This window comes from Aulonocara sp. 'chitande type north' Nkhata Bay, linkage group LG12 (genome assembly GCF_057382095.1).
Source record: "Aulonocara sp. 'chitande type north' Nkhata Bay isolate Kocher_YH1m ecotype deep benthic linkage group LG12, A_spYH_male_GT1.1, whole genome shotgun sequence".
Taxonomy (NCBI): Eukaryota; Metazoa; Chordata; class Actinopteri; order Cichliformes; family Cichlidae; genus Aulonocara; species Aulonocara sp. 'chitande type north' Nkhata Bay.
The window spans coordinates 35,646,363-35,661,332 of NC_141355.1; the positions used below are offsets into that span (position 1 = coordinate 35,646,363).

The 14,970-nt window shown below is 39.7% G+C and overlaps 1 long non-coding RNA gene across 1 annotated transcript; it reads left to right on the forward strand.

Moving 5' to 3' along the window:
* The first annotated feature begins 5,151 nt into the window (after positions 1 to 5,151).
* On the forward strand, positions 5,152 to 8,750 carry LOC147317976 (uncharacterized). The gene is made up of 3 exons (XR_015131682.1): positions 5,152 to 5,182; positions 6,943 to 7,021; positions 8,363 to 8,750. It is a non-coding gene; the product is annotated as an uncharacterized LOC147317976 (long non-coding RNA).
* Positions 8,751 to 14,970: the final 6,220 nt, after the last annotated feature.

Sequence of the window (14,970 nt, forward strand, 5' to 3'; positions counted from 1 at the left end):
GTTTTACAAAGTATCCTGAACTGTTGAGATGAGGTGAAACAGTCTAAAGTCCAGTTTTTATTCTGACAAAGAAGGGACTCGGAGTCAACTCATAGCTGGACTGAAGGATTCTAAGGACGTACGCAGCTGGATCAGCTGGGCCCAAAGCACCTGTAGTGAGCACAGCATCAGAAGATCAATGCATCACACTTGGTTCAAATAAAAAACAGAACAGAAAATTCTTTTAAAATGCATAGAAGGCTTTGTAGTAATGCTCTCAGAGGACAAGCAGTGTCTCTAAACCATTTCTTGGAAGGAGACACAAGGAAAACCCCTCAGGCTGCAGGACTCAGAGAAACCAGTTAAAAATCCCCACTGAATAATTCCGGTTAGAGATCAGTGGCAATAGAAAGGTGACTGTGAGGCGACAAACACAAAGGAAAATGAAAAAGAATGCACAATAAGACTTTTCATTACATTTAACAAATTTCAGTTTTCATTATGGACATCTCATTATTGAGATTGCTCTGTTAAAAGCCATCACACTGAATTATCTAACATTGAATTATCCACACAAGTCGACACAAAATAATAATAATAACAATTTAATACTTGAGCCACAAGAAATTGAAATCCTGGCTGAGTTTGGAGCTGAGGAGGTCTCCAAGATATTCAGAGAGGGACAAAACCAAATGACGGCATCTGGTGATGGTGGCCACTGATTTTTCAAACGTGTCTGCTTCAGTGTGGGCTGTTTCGAATGGATTTTGATTTCCTGAATCCGAATACGACAGTTAAAACAGCTGACTGGTGGTCGTTTACACACATCTACATTATCTTGATGAGTTGGATGTCTTTTACGTCTGTTTGTGGCCACTTTATCTAAAAATCTGAAAAAGGGAAGCAGTTACACAGCGGCTATTCTACCACAAATAGACTGACTTTATTTTGAACCCAGCGAGGCCAGATCCAGTCGTTGCTGTTTCATCAATTACCCAGAATATTATGACATGATGTTAGTTTGTTTCATCACTTGGCAACGTGCCTGTTTACAGATGTCTCTACAACCAACCTTATTTATTCAGTGATACATGGCACGAAAGAGGAAAGACACTTCAAATTCTGAGGAACAGTAAATCAAATATATACTCTGCTCAAAAAAATTAAAGGCACGCTTTGAAAGCCCTTCAGATCTAATGGGGACAAACAGCATTCTGGATGTCTGTACTGATATGGACAGCGTGATGTGTTCAGAATAAACCTACAGAGAGTTGAATTCAAAGACGCCCTGAAAATCAAAGTGAAAAAATAATGCAGCGGGCTAGTCCATTTTGGCAAAATCTCAGTAGTTTGCACGGCCCCACATGCTTGTATGCATGCCTAACAGCGTTGGGGAATGTTCCCTATGAGACCACGGATTGTTTCTTTGGGGAGCTCCCCTCAAATCTGGACCAGGACATCACTGAGCTCCTGGACAGTCTGAGGCGCAACCTGGCAGCCACCCATGGACGAAGCATAATGTCCCAGAGATGTCCTATTGGTTTCAGGTTAGGCGAGCGTTATGGGTCGGTCAGTGGTATCAATTTCGCCTGTAGAGATCTGTGCATCCCTCCATGGATATGTTGCCCCAGACGATCATTGGACCACCACCGTTTGACATCGGTGGTATAGCTTTGAAATCGGTGGTGATTGGCCCGTAACACTCGCCTAACCTGAATCCGAGTTAGACTAATGAAGGTTATCTCTCTCATCATGTCAAATGATGTCACAGGTAACACAATGTTCTCCCCACCCTCTTCTGACCTTTTCACGTCTGTCGCATGTGGTCAGGGTCAACCTGCTCTCCTCTGTGAAAAGTACAAGGTGCCAGTGGTGGACCTGCCAGTTCTGATAAGCTCTGGCAAATGCCAATCTGGCTCCATAGAACCAGGAAGTAATCACAGGTCCCACTAAAGGACATTCAGTTCTCAGGCCACTTTCACAAAGTCTGTTTCTGACTGTTAGATCAGACATATTCACACCAGTGTCCTGCTGGAGGTCATTATTGTAACTCTGGCAGTGTTCATCCTGTTCCTGCTTGCTTGAAGAAGCAGATACCGGTCCTGCTAATGGGTTAAGGACCTTCTACAGCCCTGTCCAGCTCTCTTACATTAACTGACTGTCTCCTGGAATCTCGCATGCTCTTAAACCTGTGCTGGGACACACAGCAGACCTTCTGGTAATGGCATGTGTTGATGTGCCATCATGGAGGAGGTGAGCTACCTGTGCACCTCTGTAGGGTCCAGGTCTCAACAGCCCAATGCAAAACTATTGAAAAAGAGTCAAAAAAAAAGAAGAGCAGGGAAAAATGTCAGCAGCTGTCACCAACAAAACCATTGCTGCTTCAGGGGTTGTCTCATTGTTGCCCCTCCACCGAACCTGCTGTTAATTCCATAAACACCAAAGCAACTGAAACTAATTAACTTCTGTACTAATTAAAAGACCAGATCAGTGTCCCAGAAGTTTAAATGTCTTGATATATACTCTGTTTAAAAAATGGTATTTTAATTGTTTTGAGCAGTTTACATTAAAGCGTATATTTTAATGTCCATCCATTTGTCTTTGCTTATCCTTTTCAGGGTTGTGGGGGATAGTGGAGTCTATCTCAGCTGTCTTAGAGTGGGAGGCAGGGTACACCCTGGACAGGTCACCAATGTGTCGCAACTATGGGCAATTTAGAGTTTCCAAATAGCCTATCCCCACTAACTGCATGTCTTTGGACTGTGGGAGGAAACCGGCGGGAACCACACAAACACGGGGAGAACCTGCAAACTCCACACAGAAAGCCCCTGGCCTGATGGTGGAATTGAACTCAGGACATTCTTGCTTGCTGTGAAATTGTTCTTGCACCGTGCTGCGCATAATTTAATGTGGTTTTGTTTTGTTTTTTTAATGTCTAACTTTACCTTGTAGAATTACAGATTTCCCGCTAAAAGAAAAGTCCAGGTCAGAGTAGAGCTCAAAAGCTCAAGTGATTGATAGTTTGAGAGACTGTCCATCAGAAAATGAGCACCTACTAAAAAATATTCCACTAATTTCTGGTTTCAGTTAGGAACTTTAATCTTAGAACTGACCGACAAACACGTCATGAAAACCAACCAACAAACCATCGGACGTTTTAAGCGCCATTTCTGGTTTTAGTGACTCATAATTTCTAAAGTTTGATAACATGTATCCTGAAAGCATTTTGGCTGAGGACCAGTGATATCAAAACTTCTTTTAATCATTTAGTTCTGTTCTACGTTTACACACTGCCGGTGACACAGACTGAGGTTTGTGACATTTTCGATGAATAAAAGCTCGTTTCACACACAGACTGGTCTGTTACTGGGCCTGAACTGTGTTTTGTTCTGTCCCAGCTGCCAGCTGTGACTTTCTGTCTGCTGCATACAACAGCTGTTATGTCATCTAAACATTGAGTAAACACAGACAAACAAAGGCTGTACCAAGGAAGACATGTTACTGTGTGAAAACAGCAAATCAGAGTACTCTCACAGCTGAAATGCAGCAAAACAATGACTGCCACCGTGCAGGTACAGCAGGAAGAGACTAAGTAGGGCAGTAGGTCGTTTCTGTATGAGACAACTTCCTGAACAACAAACACTTCAACGTGCAAATTTTCATGTGTGAAAAAAACCCATCCATTCACAGCAAAGACGTCCACCTCAACATTTTTCTGCCATCACGCCCACTATCTCATCTAAAAAGTTTCTTGAACTTGCAAACGAGCCAAACTTGCCCAATCTGTGATTGTGTTAGAGGTGAGTGATAGAGGATTTAGATATTTATTTAGATATTTAGAACATTTACATAATTTTCTATATTGAGACACTTTATTTTATTTTGCTTTTGTGGCTCTTTTTCTACAATAAATATATTGTAAGTAAATCCATCTTTCTTTCTAGGATATCCTAGGTTAGAGGTGAGTGTTAGAGGATAGAGATACTTTTCACCCCAAAAAGCCTAAATATGTAGTTTATTGTTGATTGACTGCTGCTGTGGCGTTCGTGTTCTTCATGTTTCTGGTCTTGGCCACTAGGTAGCAGCATAACTCCTCAAACAGAAGGCGAGCTGGAACTCGAGGTGACTGTTTACATGTCTGTATGAGCAGCAGCACGTACTTCACAATTTTAACAGAAGCTCTTATTATAAGGAAGGAAGCGGTTTAGTTTCTGAGTATTGATAAGAGTCTTTCTGTTTAATTTGTGCTCTTGTGCAATTTGTCCAATTCTAAGAGTTTTCATCTTGAATTTCAGGGTCTCTAAACTTCACTGAAGTACAGTCACACCCGTTACTGCCGTTTAGGATCCTAATTGAGTAAGACCAGAAGAATTCACTTCAAATATATCTGAAGCGTTGGCTTTTTTTCCTCTGATGGTCCTTTCACAAATCTTTGTCATCCAAGAGAATCACTTGCTCAAACAAATTCTTGTAAATTTTAAACAAAAATGTTCTCTAGAGAACTTTGAACTGGCTTACAGCGTAGAAAATGACTACAAGGACACTTACAGGAAACTTTCATGACTCTTCAAACTTCTTCAATTTCAAAGAGAAACTCCTCAGACCTCTCACATCTACAAGTTATTTTATTTTAAATATCCCGCACTGTTTGCTGCCCTTACACCACTGCACATACCAAACACAAAGAGCTATTTTGGTTTATTTTACAGAGCCAATAAACAGATCAGTAAGTATTTCGTTTTATTGATCTTTTATTTATTTGGACTTATTATTGCCATTATATTTACAGCATTGGACCGAGCAGCGAAGGAAACTCAGGCACAGGTTAAAGTCCAAAAAAAGTTGTTTTTTTTATTTAACCCAAAAACATAGTTGGTTAAATCATATAAAAGAAATCTAAATCTTGGGTCCATAAAAGATGCCAAAATAACAGAACTCCACTCGAAGTTGCCAACAAACAATACTGGTAACTCAAACAAACTGAGCTAATTAAGTGAGACAAAGGAAAAACTTAAATAGTGGCTGATCAGCCCACAAAAACACAACACACGAAACCTAACTGAAACTAATGTAACGAACTCCAATCCCCCCCATGATCCCGAGTTATGGAATGAGCCAATTTGCTGCTCTCCATATAGGCTTGCTCCACCCCTTTTCCACCCCTTGGCTCCTCAATCAAGGGACTGCAGCAGCTGCAACTGAGGTAACTCCGAAAACAAAGAGATTAAATCATACATAACAGTGTAAACTAAAATGTGCGCACTTATTTTAGAGTACAGTGTTATGTATGTGAATTAATTCTAAACCAAAACCAGTTATTCATTGTCCCGTAAATTAATTCCTAAAGAAAGACAAACGTCAAAGCAGTGTTTTGTATAAGCCTCAACACTGATATTACCACTGTGTGGCTGTAACTGCAGCCACACAGTGGTAATATCAGCAGCATATTTTTATCCAGTGAGACATTTTGCTTCACTTTTAGATTATTTAGATCATTTACATAATTTTCTATAATGAACCACTTTTATTTTACAGTGTTTTTGTAGCTCTTTTTCTAAAATAAATATACTGTAAGTAAATCCATCTAACTGCAGTCGATTAATTACCCAGGATAATATTTGAAAAGTGAAAAAATACTAAATTGATATCTCTCTTTAAATCTTGAGCTCTGTTCGTTTCTCTGAGCTTTCTGAAAGCACGTTGCACTCTTTGGGGATCTTGAATGCTCTGTTTTGCTGGTTTCATGGTTAAAGGATATGGGGGGGGTAGGTAATATTTTGCATGCAAAAATCATTAATACATGAATTAATATAGTGAAGTAAAAGCATAAAGTTGCTCAGAGAGTTAGAGAGAGGGGAACTTTAGGTAAAATAAGTATCAGTGAAACAATAAAGAGCAGCATAAAAGAATACAACTTGCAGGTTTGCAGTCAGATTTACAGGTTTTGGATTTACAGAGCTGTGGTAAAATATTCTGTCTTTTATGAAATCAAAGTGAGATGCAGCATGACTCGGGAGTATCTGCATCTGAAAGCAATTTCATTGACCCAGGATCAGTTTGGAGTCGTGTGTGTGTTCTCAAAATAGGATTGCTGTCTGCATGGGGTGAAAATAAACATTCTTTTTTTATCTGCCGCTAATAAAGTTCATTTGTCCTCAAAAGAATAAAATTCTGTTTGTTTCCACATCAGTTTAGGACTTCTCTGAGGCTTAGACACGGTCAGGATGTAATCCTGGATGAGTTGTGAATCAGTTCAGTTCACTTTCTGTTCTATTTGCTCCAAAAAAAATGAAATCTACTGTCAGCTTAACACTGTTTTCGCTTTAAATAATGTCAAGCTTTTAGCTAAGGGGTTCTCTCTCAAAAAGGACGTCAGTCTTTTGGTCAAATGCAGAGACACGACCAAAGCAAATCCAAGTTTTTCTAATTTTACAATGGAAAAAAAACAAACAAACTTGGAACATATTTGTGATATAAAGGCTGCAACTTGGCAACAGTTTTATTGCTAATTGATCTCAACTGGCAATCATGAGCAGAAAAGGCCCAAAAAAACTGTTTATATTGAGCAACATCGTCTTCTGAGAGCTCTCGTTATAGTGCCTCAAATCAGAGTGGGGAGGAGGAGGGGTGGATGGGTGATAAAACGTTACAGATCAGTTTTGACATCTTCAGCCTTTTGTTTGGAATAATCATTATCTTAAAAATCTTAAAATTAAGTTAAGATTAAGATTATAACTCCCCAGCCTTAAAATTTTGTGCATATATATGTAAGCGTACATTACCATGACATTGCCACAACATCAAAGCTTGGTTATAAATTTATATGTATCTTTTTTAACAGTTCAGTTTAAAAAGTATGTCAATCAGAAACAAATAAAACATATTTGTTAATTTGGACATAGCCTCTGGGTCTGAAAACTGAAGCCAAGAGAAAGTGCTTTATACCTGCATTCTTGTTGGCAGCCAGCAGGGGGTGCTTCCTTTCAACAAGGCTACTCCTGAATAAATGTTGCAGTTCAACTTTAAGGCCATCACAGCCTCGGTAAGTTTCCCTTCCTAACAAATGCTGCTGGGTTTTTTTGTTTTTTTTTTAGTAAACCTAGGAGCTGAACTCACTAAACTGGACGTCTTGACCATATGTGTGCTATTGGTGCCTTTTTGAGCATATTAATGCAATTATTTAACAAATAATGCAGCTTGCTTGTTTTGGTGAGTGAAACGTACTTTATAAAAAAATTTACTTAGCAATAATTAGCATTAGCTTGGCATCCATGCTGCAAACATTGGCAGCATAATTTATGTCTATGCCATCTTTTATATACAGTATATGAATTTAATAAAAAATCCAACTGTATGGAAGTCAGTGGGAAAATTAGCTTATTTCTCACTGTGTATGTGACTTCTATCCTTCTATTCTTTTCTGCTTATCTAACATTTGGTCATGCTAGCAGCAGGCTAACCAGGGTATTTCAGACTTTTCAGTTCCTCCTGGGTGGTCCTGAGGTGTTTCTAGGCTTCTCCACCAGGTTCTGGGTCTATCCAAGGGTGTGTTCCCTTTTGGGTGTACCCAGAAAATCCCTAGGTGGCATCCGAACCAGATGCCCAAACCACTTCATCTGGCTTGGGGTAGCAGCTCTACCCCAAGATCCCTCCAGATATCAGAACTTCTGGTTTCAAATATTATTTTAAAAAGCAAGTTGTTCCTTTCACAAATTGTTCTCCCATTGAGAGTAAAACAAATGCTGAAGCAGGATTTGCTTAGGATCATGGCTACCTTTTGATTGACAACTTGTTTTGTTAGCATTTTTGGGAGGCATTAATCAATTTAAAGAGTACATCAGAGTTGTGTTCCAGGTTTACAATCAGTTTAAAACATCCTGGGAACATGAAGTGAAATCACAGGAGAGTCTTCTTGAAAGTGTCCCTGAAAGAATTGAGCGGCTGCTGAAGGACTTTCCTGGCTGCGCCATCTGTCAGTAAAGAAAAATGACGTCTGACATGATTTTGTCAAGGTCTCTTTACCTCAAATAAACATGGAGAATATGAGGACATCTGGTTGATCAAATTAAAATGTGTCCCTCATCTAATGACACCATCTGGCCCGCTGAGCTGTAAGCTTGCTAATTTATGATTTTTTTTTTCACTGTGCTCAATGCTAAATCACTGCACATTAAACGCACGGCACTTTCCTGTGACAGTCGACTGAAGTAATTCTGAATGAAACACAGAATCAGATCCAGATCAATCAAGAAGGGATCAATGAGTGGAAAGAGCCTCGTTCCAGGCCAGATTCGAACCTAATCTACTCCTCATGTCTCATGTTATGTAAAGTCAAACACACAGCTTTTAAAACTAGATTTGCATTCGGATTCTTCTCTTTCAGCTGATCTGCAAGGATGCTGCAAGAACATTAGCCAAAGCAGGAGGAGGGAGCACATTCCTCTGATTCAAACAGTTCAACTGTAGCAGGCTGAATTTTCTCAACCTGTAATTTTGGACTAACTAGCAGCACGAGACCTGTGATCTCATTTGTAGTTACAAAGCATTTATTGTTTACAGAATAATTACATGACATGAATAACCCGGCTGTACACATGGTTAATGTGTTAATGCCCTCAATACCCTGGCTTTTATTCTGCAATCACAGACTTATTCACTTGTCTTATTTGATTGTATATTTATTTATGTTTTATATAGTGTATATTTTGTATAACTTGTACAGCACTTTGGTCAATTAAGGTTGTCTAAAATGTGATATGTAAATAAATAAACCTGACTTGGTCATTCCTACCATAAAGTTGGGCATCTTCCCGCTTGTCTGTGGAGATAGGCTCGCTTTTGTATCAGTTTTTAACTTTTTTTTCAGTTTCAAAACATCAAGTTAGTGGCAGCGAGGATTCATAATGAGACTTCACTAACCGGTCTGATGTGAATTATGTCTTTTTTTCTCAGCACTGGTAAAACCTCTCACCCTGCTAACAGTACAGACAGCTGTGGTTCGTTATAGTGCACTGAAGATCATTATTGTGTAGAAAAACAGGACAGGGCAACGTATTTACTTTAAATTGTCCTTGTGAAATTTCAGTATTGGGTTTTAATAAAGTTATTTATTAGTCACCGACATAAAGGAGGCCACACGCACTCTTAGGAAGATGTTTAGTGTTTTATTTTCATTAAGTAAAATAAGGAAACCAAATAACTGTCTGCCAGCAAGTCAGTAAGTATGCAGTGTATGAGTGAGAGCATCCATGTAAAACAATAACACAAAGGTTTGTCAGTCAGTCAGCCTGTATTAGAGCTTCTGCCAGAGCTACACTACACTACGCCCAAACTGCTCAGGTGTGAGGCATCCTTAACGAGGTCAGCTCCACCCACTGATTACCTGGAAGAGACTGGCAGACAGAGCCAACGAGGAAAGTAAAGCATAAAAGGAAAATAAATGAAACTGGCTGCCTTCAATTCAATTTTATTTATATAGCGCCAAATCACAACAAAAGTTGCCTCAAGGCGCTTTATAATGTACAGTAGATGCAGAGAAAAGCCCAACAATCATATGACCCCATATGAGCATGCATATTGGCGACAGTGGGAAGGAAAAACTCCCTTTTAACAGGAAGAAACCTCCGGCAGAACCAGGCTCAGGGAGGGGCGGGGCCATCTGCTGCAACCGGTTGGGGTGGGAGAAGGAAAACGGGATAAAGACATGCTGTGGAAGAGAAACAGAGATTAATAACAGATATGATTCAATGCAGAGAGGTCTATTAACACACAGTGAGTGAGAAAGGTGACTGGAAAGGAAAAACTCAATGCATCATGGGAATCCCTTGCGACCGGTGTGCACTGGTTATATTCAAATGACATCCACTGTAAAGTAATCTGTAACATTACGATTACCCACCAAGGAAAGTAACTTCTAAAAGTGCTTGGCTTCCCAAAAATGGTGAAACAATTACAGGGTAATGTAGTTTGATTTTTTTTAGACTCCTCAAACAGCAGCTCCCTTCATTTTTTATCAAATTTGACCGAGACATGGTGTGTTTGCTGAGGACTTCTTTCAGCGGTGGATTAATACGCACTTCTTCTTCTTGCTTATGTCCTTCATGTCTGCAGTGAAGCACTTGTGGCACTTTCTGTGCTTTAGAAAGCCCTTTACCCTGTTTATTTTATTTCTGCATGAGTAGTTTTGCATCTTGTGTAACAAGAGTATGAACCAAAAGCTTCTCTGTGGGTTTTTTGTCCCTGCCTGTCAGCCCTCTTGCATACATACCCTGAAGCATTAATGAACAGAGATCTCGTTGTGAATAATGACACAGAAATGTCAGCATAAAGGCAGTGGCCTCCTTTTTGTTATCGCGTGTGCTGAAATATTGATGAGCCTCTCTTTTTCGCCATTGCCGTCTCAGATATTTGCCTCTGACTGATGAATGCTGGGGCATTTTTCCTGCCAGGCAACCAGGACTGTTTACTGTTAACAAGAGCCGCAATGCAGGCCTTGTTTTTAAAAATCACAAGGGGAGAGGATGGGTAACCATCCTGCGACGTGAACAGTTTGTCACTATTTTCATCTCACCGCGGTCTGTGCCCAGTTTGCCGCTTTCCTCGAGAGCTGCTTTACATGTCGCCTTTGTTTTTAGCTTCTGGAGTCTGGAGGAGACTCATTCTGCTGCTAATTTCACCGGCTCTCCCTCTGTGCTTCATTTGCTGAGCACATCACTACGGCTGTGATTTATCACCACTCTGTGGCTTTCTGGTAATTCCCAGGTGAAACTACCTGTCTTAACAACTGCCTAAAATAGAAGACTTATCACCAAGAAGTAGGCTACAGAGGATGTGAATTTTCCCTCCTGTGTTCATGTGTGCGTTTGGAGTTCATCCCACTGCTTAGAAATCATTTCCCGACAAGATTCACACACTACTGAAAGGGTTTCTCTATTCGTGTCGAGACAAATGAGGGCTCGTGAGTTGCTGCTGAATTAAAAAGATATTTCTGCAGCACATAATCTCTTTCAGTGTGATATGAAAGACCAAAACCGATAAATCATTCACCGAGAGGTGTGCTTACCACCCTTGTTCTTACAAGGGCTCAATCATAAGTAAGGATCTTTTTTTTTTTTTTTTTAAAAAAGAAGAAGCTTTTCCTCTTCACAAGAAAATGAGGACTGTCTTGTCAGGAGAAGAATTTGCATTAACTTTGAGGGGAGACTGTATTTTTATTTTGTGCATAAAATTCCAGCACAGAAATTTTAAAAAATGGATGGACGCTCCTTTTTGTTCCATTTTACTTCCTGTTTTTGTTTTTCCCTCCAATGTGACCGTTTGCCTCACCCTGACTGGTTGTACTCTAGCTCTGTGTGCGTGTAGTACTGTTTCCCATTGTTAAATGTCAGTGAGCTTAAATGTGAGTATAGCTAGTAAAACAAACTTCAGAAACAATAACTTGAAGTAATTTTTTCAGAATAATTTTATCAGTTTCTCACAATGTTGTGGAAGAATTGTGGCCGACCCTCTTTACCGTACTGCTCTCAAAGTCTCCCAACACAGCATTTCAATTGGGCTGAGGTCTGGACTTTGCCTGGGCCTTTGCAACACTTTAATTTAATTTCTTTTTGAGCCATTCTGCTGTAGCTTTGCTCCTGTGCTTTGGCTCATTGTCCTGTTGGGTGAACAGGTTTGGCCTTTAACTGTCACATTTAAATCTGGAATACTTTGGTAAACAGAGGAGTTCATGGTCGACTCAGTGACTGCATTTTATGGCCTGAAGCTCAAGTGCATTTGGGTTATGCAACAGGACAAACCAGTACATCCACCTCTGAATGGCTCGAAAGGGAAAATAAAAAGAGGCCTAATAAAGACGTTCTTGACTTTCTTAGCAGCGCAGTTTCATTAGTGCTTCTCTCTTTGAAGGCTGATTTCCTAATAAAGACCAAACATGAATTAGATTGAGATACCTTTGCATGACCTTAAACAGGTATTCCGTGCCTGGAAATCCTCCAATGTGTCTGAATTAAACCAATTCTGCAAAGACTGTGCCCAAGTAATGTGAAAGACTCATTGCCAGTTATCACAAACACTTGATTGTATACCGTATTTTCCACACTATAAGGCGCACTTAAAATCCTTTAATTTTCTCAAAAATCAACAGTGCGCCTTATGTCTGAATTCTGGTTGTGCTTATTGACCTCGAACCAATTTTATGTGGTACACAGCGCTCAAAAATCTGTCAAAAAATGTTTTAGTACGACTTTGGTAAGCTATGAAGCCGCACCGCTTTGATGGATTGTCGGAGAATTACGGCTGCCGTAGTCAGAAGACTCGCGGAGTAATCTGGGTCCAAAACTCCGCTTCAGGTCCCAAAGTCAAACAAACACTGCGGCATCACTGAGAGTTAAAAACTGTCTAAATTCTTTCATCTTTAATAAAATGATCAGCGTTGCTGCTTTACCAGGTGTAACAATTAAGTTTAACATCCAAGCATCCATGAAAACAGAATGTATTAAATTTAATAGTTAGAAGTTAGCAGGAAGTTAGCAGGAAGTTAGCTCGCTAGTTTCCACCTAAACATGATATAGCATGTTCTGACTGAGAGATTTCTGAAAAAATTAAGACATACAGCTTTGCTTTCACTTCCAACATAAATAAAGACAGAAAACTAAACAGCAGAGACATTTGTAGGGTTACTGAAGTTGGACTAGCTGGTATATAATAATGTGATGGCTGCTATGTGATTGCTAGCGACACAGCTATGTTAGCATAACATAAACACAGTGAAGCTGTAGGATGAACGCTTATTTTTTTCCACTCGATAAAAGTTAACGTGAGGGTTCCCGATGGTTAGGGACAAATGCAATCGCATGGCAGGATGCTGTAAACGGACCAAACTTCAGTCAGGAGAACAACTGAGAAAATCCATCTACAATACGAGGTTAGTCATTCATATATTGCAACATGGGAATAGAGCAGCTGCGAGAGAATTCAACATTAATGAATCAATGGTACAGAAGTGGAGGAAGCAAGAAGAATGAGTTGAGTAAAGTTTGACGTATCTGTTTGTTTTGCTTAATGTGTCTTATGGTCCGAAAAATATAGTAGTTATTTATTAGGTTTAGGCCTTTTCCACACAGGTAGCATTGGATAGCTTTTATCAAAACATCATTTTATATTTATTCAGTTTATCTTTGCCTAATATTACAATTCGTTTGATGTGAAAGATGTAAGTGTATCAAATGTGGGGGAAAAAAGACATCAAGAAGGGAGCAAATACTTTTTCACAGCGTGAATGTGGCACTCTGATTTCACTGCTGTAAATGTTCAATGGATTTAATTATGTCATCATTGTGTTCTTCTCCGATGGTTTAAAGACACCCAGCTTGAAATTTAGCCACAACAAGATTACTGTTACTTGCATAATTATGGCCTTCAACAAAACAACCTTTCCTGCAGCTTCAGTGTTGCAGACAAATGTCCAAAGCTTTAATAAAATCAGAACAATTTTGTTCTTGGTATGAGATGACCATGAAAGCTGTCAGCCTTTTCTTATCTTGAAATTCCAATAAATTTAAATATGTTTAATATTTGCTTACTTTTTTTTTCTTGACATTATGCAGATAAATTCTAACCACATGAAATTAATTTCAGTCTCTCCATTCTATCCCAACTATTGCCACTGTCATAGCCACTATGTGCAGTGTCTTCTTTTTCTCGTGGACACACACACATTGGCAGGTCTGGCCAAGGGCAGGCATGCTGCTTTGTTCAACAGTTTTTCTTCTTGGAAATTTCCACCAAGGGCATTTTAGTTGTAATCTTGTAAGCAGTGACCCAGCAAGATTCCTGATCTTTGCAAAATCTCATGACTGTTATGTCATCTTTAGATTCAAGTGAGTGCTAGACCGTCTTTTCAGAGCCTTAAATAGATAATGGACATGACATCAGTGGACTGCAATGCTTTTAGATGCAAATCTTCAATAAATATTATTCTATTAATTCATTATGTAAACTCAGCCCTCAGTTTTAATTTGTTCTAAATCTAGAGAGGACAGAGGGCACTGAAGATGGGCTCTCCCAGCTTTTTAAGGAACCTAGACTGGATTATTTTGTGCTGTGTAAATTCAGAAATGTTTAAATGACGTTCTTAGCAGCGCAGTTTCATTAGTGCTTCTATTATAATCTCTCTTTGAAGGCTGATTTCCATGAACAGGCAGAGCTGCAGTCTCTTTTCCCTTCCATCAATTGGCCAGCACCTCAGCGAGCATGCAAACCCAGTCTGAGTTTCACAGCAGATGGATGAGTGGCAGCAGCATGTATATATCAGCACAGATGGATGGATGCCAGCAGCAGCAGAGAGACGGAGGCAAGGACTTTGCATGTGCTGCTGTTTTGTTTTTGTTTTTTTTTCTTTTGGATCAGACGGAGGCCTCTGGGCAGCTTTTAAATATAAATGAGTTAAGTATTGATGACACTTTAATGATGTATGAGAAAACAAATTGCCAACATCTTTAGTGCTCTTTCTCTGCATGAAGCCATAATGCTGCTCACTGATTCTCACTTCTCTTCTTTACGCAGCTTTGATAACTCTTTCATGGTACGGCTCATCAGCTTTACGACAGTTCTGCACTTCACCTTTGCTCTTGAAAATCAGAACCAATACACTTCTCCATTTCTCAGTCTCACTCTACAAGATTGTGTTAAACAGTCTGGTTAAAAAGGCTGCTGTTCTCTCTCAGGGACCAGCCACCACTCTTCATCCTCTTCATAGTTCCCATCACTTTTTCTTTACTAATACTCTGCACTTTAATACATTCATCAGCTCCTCACAGCACTCCTACCACCTTCTCAGCACATTTCTATCTCTGTCTTAATCACCCTGACCTGCTGAGCATCCTTTCTAAAAACTCCAGCCCCTCTTTACCCTCCACTGATTTCAGAACCTCTGCTGTGCATTGAAGTCTTTAGCTAATCTGTATCTCTTAATCTCCCATACAAGATGATATG